Source organism: Phoenix dactylifera, unplaced genomic scaffold (assembly GCF_009389715.1).
Source record: "Phoenix dactylifera cultivar Barhee BC4 unplaced genomic scaffold, palm_55x_up_171113_PBpolish2nd_filt_p 001118F, whole genome shotgun sequence".
NCBI lineage: Eukaryota > Viridiplantae > Streptophyta > Magnoliopsida > Arecales > Arecaceae > Phoenix > Phoenix dactylifera.
Window position 1 is genome coordinate 84089 of NW_024068461.1, and position 8769 is coordinate 92857.

Sequence of the window (8769 nt, forward strand, 5' to 3'; positions counted from 1 at the left end):
TCGTAAGGAAGCTGAGGCGAATGGTCCGGCTTTCGGACAAGCTAAAGAAGGGGTGGTTCTATATACACCCCCCCTATTGCTCGGGTAGTTCTAAATACACCCCCCCGATTGCTCAGGACACCCCCCAAAAACCAAAAACAAAATACCCAAACTAACCTTTAGTGTAATTACCATATTGCCCTTGAAATTTTCTCAGTACACCCCCCTTCCTCCTCCTCCGTCTCCTCCTCCGTTTCGTTTTGAAAAGGAAAAAAAAAACCACCCCTCAAACCCCCCTTAAACCCCTCGATCCATTTACATCGTTTAGGCGTTCTTTGAAGGAGATTTAAGCCCCATTCGAAGCATGGACAAGCAACTAGTGATTTAGGACGAAGAATCGGCCGCAAAGGTACGTGTTCCACCTTGTTTCGAAAGTTTTTTTTTTTCACGGTTCGTGCTCCGTTCGGCACTGGATCGCCGAACAAAAGGCTTCTGTTCGGCTGCATAGTGCCGAACAGAAGCCTTCTGTTCGGCAACCCTCAACCGAACAGAAGCCTTCTGTTCGGCTGCACAGTGCCGAACATAAGGCTTCTGTCCGGCACACTGAAGCCGAACAGAAGGCTTCTGTTCGGCACTCTGCAGCCGAACAGAAGCCTTCTCGTGCCAAATCGCGTGCCGTGCTGAATTTTGTGCCGAACAGATCCTCTGATTCATTAATTCTTGGTGATAAATTATTTTATATGTAGGGCTATGCTACAACCGAATCGAGTATAATTGGATCAGAATTTGTACTGGATTACACAAGCGAATTTACAACTTACGAGGTATTATAATATATTGTGCAATTTTGTATTAGTTTAGCGAGCTATTTTTACAACTGTGTACTTACATAAATTGTTTAATGTATAGATCTTCAAGAGTAGAGAGGACTTGTGTAATTGGTGTCGTGAAGCTGGGAGGCGAAATGGTTTTGTTGTTGTAATCAAATCATCCGATGCAGGTACCATTTCTAAGAAACCCAGAATTACGTTAGGTTGTGAGAGGGGTGGGACGTACCGAACCACAAAAGAAAAGCGAATAAAGACTGCCTGTGGGACAAAGAAGTGTGGATGCCCTTTTGCATTAAGAGGAAAGAAATTGGATACTGCGGATGATTGGATATTACTGGTCGTATGTGGAGTGCACAATCATCCCGCTGCAGAGAATCTGGAGGGGCACTCATATGCAGGGAGATTATCTGAGCAGGAGACGGAATTGTTAGTGGATATGTCGAAGAGTTTGGTTCGTCCAAAGGACATATTATCCACATTGAAGGAAAGAGATGCCCTCAATGTTACAACTATCAAGACTATCTACAATGTACGTCAACGGTTTAAGGTTGCAGAGAAAGCCGGGAGGTCTGAAATGCAACATCTATTAGGTAAATTATCAGAGGCTAAATATATTGAGTGGCATAGGAATTGTACTAATACGGATGTTGTGCATGACTTATTTTGGGCACACCCTGGCAGCATTGAGTTGTTCCGTGCATTTCCCCGTGTGTTGATAATGGATTGCACGTACAAGACGAATAGGTATCGTCTTCCGCTCTTAGAGATTGTGGGGGTGACATCTACTGACATGACATTTTCAGTTGCTTTTGTATACTTAAATTCTGAGGGGGAAGAAAGCTATACTTGGGCATTAGAGAGATTGCGCAGTGTCATAGCTGATGATGTTTTGCCTGAGTTGATTGTTACAGATAGAGACTTGGCTTTGATGAATGCAATTCATAGAGTATTTCCTACTGCTAGACATTTATTATGTAGATGGCATATTAGTAGGAATGTTTTGGCCAAGTGCAAAAAATTTTTCGAATTGAAGGAGAAATGGGATAAATTTATTATGAGTTGGAATGTACTAGTGCTGTCCTCCACGGAAGACGAGTTTAATGATCGCTGGAGTGCACTGCAGAGAGAGTTCGGTACCTATCCAGATGCACTACAGTATGTGTCAGATACTTGGCTGAGCAAATACAAGGAAAGATTTGTTGCGGCGTGGACGGATACATGCAGGCACTACGGAAATGTGACGACAAATAGGTATCACAAATAAAGACTCATTTAATTTTAATTTGCCTCAATTGTTATATCTAACTTTCATTTGTTTACTAGGGTCGAGAGTGCACATGCAAAGCTCAAAAAGCAGCTTGGATCAAGCCAAGGAAGTTTCGAGTCATCTTGGACTAGAATACATGGATTGATTGAGTTGCAGCACAGCTCCGTTAAAGCCTCATTGGAGAAGAGTTTATTGGTAGTGCAGCACAACTTCAAGCCAGCTGAATTCAAAGAGTTGCGAGGTTTCATATCTATAAGTGCGTTAAATCATGTCCTCGCCCAATCGAAACGAGCCAATTCAGTTGGGTTTGATGATTCAAATTGTGGGTGCGCTATTCGACGCACACATGGTATACCATGTGCTCACCAGATTGCGCGGTACAGGGTGGAAGGTCGGCCCATTCCTCTCGACTGCATAGATCCTCATTGGAGGAAACTTGATATTCTGCCTACCCCCCCCCCCCCGTGCAGCGAATTCAGTTGAGTTGTGATGCAGAGTTAGATTTGATTGCGCTACGATTCAAGAAGTTAGATGGGGCTTCTCAATTGCAGATGATCAAGAAGTTACGAGAGATTGCAAGTCCAGATAGTACACCTCTTTTAGAGCCTGCAAAACGGCAGACCGGTTCACGTGGGCGCGCTTCAATGAAGGTTGATACGTCTACTCGACGTGACCCGTCTGCGTTTGAGTTGGTTCTATCTGGACAGGATAGTTACTCACCTGGTGTTGAGAAAGTTACCATCTGCAATCCATCTACTCAGATTCAAAAGAGGCGGCCCAAGCAAAAGGTAAGTACCAAATATTTATTTCCTTACAATAGGTATCACAACGTCTACGGGACAAGCCGTGCCATGCCGGTATGTGATGTGCCGATACGGGACATGTCGGGACGTGCCGTGCCGAGATGTGCCGATACGGGACATGTCGGGACGTGCCGTGCCGAGATGTGCCGATACGGGATGTGCCGTGCCGAGATGTGCCGATACGGGATGTGCCGTGCCGAGATGTGCCGATACGGGACATGTCGTGCCGTGCCGTGCCGTGCCGGTACGGGAAGTGCTGAGACGGATAACTATTTGGATATTTCTGCCATTGATACATATTTTCTATCATTTGATATTATTTGCAGGTTTTTCGTACTAGAGCCCAGTCACATACGCCCATTATCTATATTGATGCTATTCCTTCTGCCTTGAGACCATACATCCAGCATATCAAGGATGTAAAAGCTGATGGGAATTGCGGATTTAGGGCAATAGCTGACTTACTGGGATTTGGAGAAGATGACTGGGTGCGTGTTAGGAAGGATTTATTGCGAGAGTTGCAATGTCATTCGGACCACTATCGCACATTATATGGTGTGGAAGGGACGATTGCTGAGATCACTCATGCATTATCATATTATGATGATTGTCCACCATATGACAGATGGATGACTATGCCGGACATGGGTCATCTTATAGCATCCTGCTATAATGTTGTCCTATACCATCTCTCGTTGCAACAATGTCTGACCTTCCTACCTCTCCGTTCTGTGCCAGTACCTCTTCTATCCCGCAAAGATATCGCTATCGGATTCGTAAATGGAAATCATTTTATTGAGGTACTACGTTCACAACACTTGCGAATATTTAATTTATTTTTGCTTATTTATAATTTTGTAGCTATTAATATTTTCTTATTTCTAATTTTGAAGGTGCTCTTGTTGCCGGGACATCCCGTTCCGCCAGTAGCGACCAACTGGCGAAAATATCATCTTCCTTGTGCTACCGGATGGGAAAATTCATATGAAGCCCGGATTCAACAGTTCAAAGAGAGCATCTCACCTAATGTTACAATTAGCGAGACAGTAGAGTTAGATTGATTGTTTATATATGTACAATTTTTTAAAGTTGTAAATTTTTTTGGGCTCTTAGACCTTTCTGATGTACAAGAACTTAACGGTGACAAGCTTGAGCAGATGATTAACACATTTGGTGGGTTTGATCTGGTTATTGGTGGAAGTCCATGTAATAATCTTTCAGGTAGCAACCGCTATAGTCGTGATGGGCTGGAGGGTAAACATTCATCTCTTTTTTATGATTATTTTCGCATCTTACACCTTGTGAAGTGTATCATGGGGAAGAACTTCTGATTGCACCATCTCACTTTCTTGTTGAGCAGGCATCATCATTTCTGAAGGAAAAGTTGAGCAGGCATTATCATTTCTTTTGTTGGAAAAGAGGGCTCTGTGATGTCCTTGGTTAAGAGGTTAATCGGCTGCCCTCTCCTTGCAAGGCCAGGTCTTGCCACTGGCACCCTCTTAGGCTTTGCTGCCTTTTTTGGAGGGGAACTTTGTGCAGGGTCAGCTTTGATTGGAACAACATTTGGAGGTACCTCAGAGGGAGGTGGAGGCAGAACATCAGTCGTATCAGATTCAGGGTCAAACCCCCCACGGGAGAGTTAGATTGATTGTTTATATATGTACAATTTTTGAAAGTTGTAAATTTTTTTGGCCTCTTAGAGTCATGTACTGTGAAACTCCATCATCAATATAAATCAAAAAATATCTGTCTTCGCATTGTTAGATTGATTGTTATGTGCACTGTTGTATTTTCGTAAAATAGAACGGGCCAGGCCTTACAAAGATTACACGTAAATGTACCAAAAATATATATTTTTCATTAATATCAAAGGCTTTACAAAGATTACAAAGGCTCCATCATCAATCCCTATGACGCCATCGTCGACGCGTGTACTGCTGTACGTCCGAATGAGAGGGTCCTGGATCCGAATGAGAGGGTGCTGTACTCGGGCCAGGCTCATCACCCAGAAGTACCTGATGCATCTGAGAAATAGCATCATATAGGTGCCCGGCACCTAGTGACGTAGCCTCTGGGCGACCCATCCGTACAATGTCGGTACTGATACCGACTGCAGCTGCATTATGCCGCCGGTGCATGTCAGCATCATCATGACCTCCCCTAGCTCCAGAATGAGTACTCGAGCGCAGATGAGGAGGCTGAACTGCAACGTGCGTGATACGGAGATACCACTCCATGTATCCCGGTACGCTGTCTGATGGCCGGGTAACTGGGTGGCTCCTGCTCGCCTGGCTCAGCACGTGGTCCTCCCACCGCTCCCAAAGCTGATCCATATAGGAGTAATGTATCCGGTACGAGCCTGCTGTGGAACCTCTGTTGGCTCGCGTAGGGGCTAGTGGCGCTCGAGGGATGGTCTGAATACGACCAAACTGTCTAAGAACCCTTTCTGGATGATAGGGTTCTACGATATCAAGGCACTTGATGGAGCCACTAAAAAATGCGACGGGTATATATGGGCGATCTCCCCGAAGCCGATGATGGGGATCCCAAATAACCTGCAAAACAAAAGGTACATTTCAGTTTTATACTATATCGCATATTAAAAGTACTGACAAACACAAGCAAATGGTAATATGATACGTACCTCATCGATGCTCAAAAGGTCCAAGTACTCACGTAGAACCACTAAATGGTCCATCGTGGTACGGGATGGAGTACCGGGCATCCAGCGGTGCACGCGGGGACTGGCATCAGTATACTCGAGCGACGGGTGAGGACTGAGTGCAGGAAAATGCTCATAAATCCATGCCTGCAGAAGCGTCATATAACCACTGATCTGTCTCACTGATGACCTCGACGCAATCCCCAACTGCCGATACAAATATGCTAAGGCAGCTGTACCCCAGGCATATGTCCTCACCCTATCCAGATCCCGCAGTAAACACAGATACGCTATAGGCACCCTGGTCCCACTCTTATCAGCAAAGAGTGTGCAGCCTAACAAAAATAACAAATAGGCTCGTGCTGCACACTCTATCCTCTGCTGGCTGTCTCTATCAGATACAGAGTGAAACTGAGTCCTCAGCCACTCCATCCTCATAGACTGACCGCGCGATGACAGTACCTCCTGACGCGCGTCTCCAGCTGACACCCCCAACAACTCCACAAGTAGCTCCTCAGCATCCCGATCACTCATCCTCTCAGGAGAAACTGCTACTGAGGCACCTGCGACAGGAATCCCTAAAATGGCGGATACATCATCCAACGTGATAGTGATCTCGCCAAATGGTATATGGAAGGTGTTCGTCTCGGGCTGCCATCTCTCTACGAAGCCCGAAATCAGAATCTTATCGGTGAATCGATAAGAGCACTGTACTAACTCTATGAGGCCCGACTGCCTCAATAGTGCTTTGAACCTGGTATTTGGTTGGTTTGAAGACCACCACTTTCATTCACCAACCTTGGCAGTATGGTTCATGCACTTTAGTGGAGCCCGTTCCTGTAATATAAATGTATAATTACTACTACTTTATAAAACATCAATAAACAAAATATAATGCTATAACAAATAAACAATACCTGTTGCCTCCAGATGGAAGCTGCTATATGCGTCCTGAAACTGATCAGGACGGACTCATCCTCTGGACCTCCTGGACATGGTCCAACGGGCTCATCGTCTTCGCCCCTAGCGGGCATATCATCATGCTCTGACTCAGGAGAGCCCGATGGCATATGAGCAGGCTCGGGAGAAGCAATCCTAGCACGACGTCTCCTAGCTGACGCCGTAGGTCTAACTCTGGCGGGACGGGGATCTATGTCTGAAAATATAGAAATTCAATGTTAGGCTACATCAAAGAAAATAATTCAATTGCATACATAAATGTTCGGCACAAAATTCAGCACGACACGCGATTTGGCACCAGAAGCCTTCTGTTCGGCTGCACAGTGCCGAACAGAAGGCTTCTGTTCGGCTGCTGAGAGCCGAACAGAAGGCTTCTGTTCGGCTGCTCAGAGCCGAACAGAAGGCTTCTGTTCGGCATTCGGCACCGTGCAGCCGAACAGAAGGCTTCTGTTCGGCTGAGTGTTGCCGAACAGAGGGCTTCTGTTCGGCACTGTTCAGCCGAACAGAAGGGTTCTGTTCGGCGATCCAGTGCCGAACGGAGCACTGGAGGCGGGGGGGGGAGCTACCTCGACGTGGTTGTGGAGGCGCCGGCGAGGTGCTCGTTGCTCGGGAGATGGCCGGGGAGGTGGTTCCGGGAGAATGCCGGCGACGAGAGGGAGAAGGGGAGAATGCCGGCGACGAGAGGGAGAAGGGGGAACGGGGGGGTTTTGGGCGTTGGCGAGGTGCACTGCACCGACCGGCGACGAGAGGGAGAAGGGGGAGACGGAGGGGGTTTGGCCGCCGGCGAGGTGCTTGAGGCGAAGTTTTTTGGGCGGAAGGGAGAAGCCGGCTGGAGTGGTGTTTTGGAGGGGAAGAGCGGGGTGGGGGGGGGGTTTGGGGGGTGTAGAGAGCAATTTAGGTGAGGGGGTGGGGAGGGTGAAGGGTAATTTAGGATTTTTTAATTTTTTAGGGGTGTCCTTAGCAAATGGGGGGGGTGTAGAGAGTATTTAATTTTTTTTTTTATTTTTGGGGGGTGTCCTGAGCAATCGGGGGGGTGTATTTAGAACTACCCCTATTGCTCAGGACACCCCCCAAAAACCAAAAAAAAAAACCCAAACTAACCTTTAGTGTAATTACCATATTGCCCTTGAAATTTTCTCATACACCCCCCCTTCCTCCTCCTCCATTTCGTTTTGAAAAGAAAAAAAAAAACCCCCCTCAAACCCCCCTTAAACTCCTCGATCCATTTACATCGTTTAGGCGATCTTTGAAGGAGATTTAAGCCCCATTCGAAGCATGGACAAGCAACTAGTGATTTGGGACGAAGAATCGGCCGCAAAGGTACGTGTTCCACCTTGTTTCGAATTTTTTTTTTTTTCACGGTTCGTGCTCCGTTCGGCACTGGATCGCCGAACAAAAGGCTTCTGTTCGGCTGAACAGTGCCGAACAGAAGCCTTCTGTTCGGCAACCCTCAACTGAACAGAAGCCTTCTGTTCGGCTGCACAGTGCCGAACAGAAGGCTTCTGTCCGGCACTGTGCAGCCGAACAGAAGCCTTTTGTCCGGCTCTGGGCAGCCGAACAGAAACCTTCTGTTCGGCACTGTGCAGCCGAACAGAAGGCTTCTGGTGCCAAATCGCGTGCCGTGCTGAATTTTGTGCCGAACAGATCCTCTGATTCATTAATTCTTGGTGATAAATTATTTTATATGTAGGGCTATGCTACAACCGAATCGAGTATAATTGGATCAGAATTTGTACTGGATTACACAAGCGAATTTACAACTTACGAGGTATTATAATGTATTGTGCAATTTTGTATTAGTTGAGCAGGCATTATCATTTCTTTTGTTGGAAAAGAGGGCTCTGTGATGTTCTTGGTCAGGTGAGCGAAGCGCAAATAGGCTGCGCGCTTTATTTGGGGGAGTGAGAAATTAAGGGGGTGGTAGAGCATCTTTTAAATGTTTGCCTTTGATGATTGAGGCGGATTTTCTGATAAGCAACAGTTATGTTAGCTATGTATTTAAAATGTTGAAAGATCATGAGGATGTTCTCTTTGAACCTTAACTTGCATTGCAGAGTTAGATTGATTGTTTATAAAATAGAACGGGCCAGGCTTTACAAAGATTACACGTAAATGTACCAAAAATATATATTTTTCATTAATATCAAAGGCTTTACAAAGATTACAAAGGCTCCATCATCAATCCCTATGGCGCCGTCGTCGACGCGTGTACTGCTGTACGTCCGAATGAGAGGGTGCTGGATCCGAATGAGAGGGTGCTGTACTCGG

The 8769-nt window shown here is 46.2% G+C and overlaps 1 long non-coding RNA gene across 1 annotated transcript; it reads left to right on the plus strand.

Moving 5' to 3' along the window:
* Positions 1–3971: 3971 nt before the first annotated feature.
* LOC120107998 lies at positions 3972–8543 on the plus strand. The gene is made up of 2 exons (XR_005509552.1): positions 3972–4133; positions 8310–8543. It is a non-coding gene; the product is annotated as an uncharacterized LOC120107998 (long non-coding RNA).
* Positions 8544–8769: the final 226 nt, after the last annotated feature.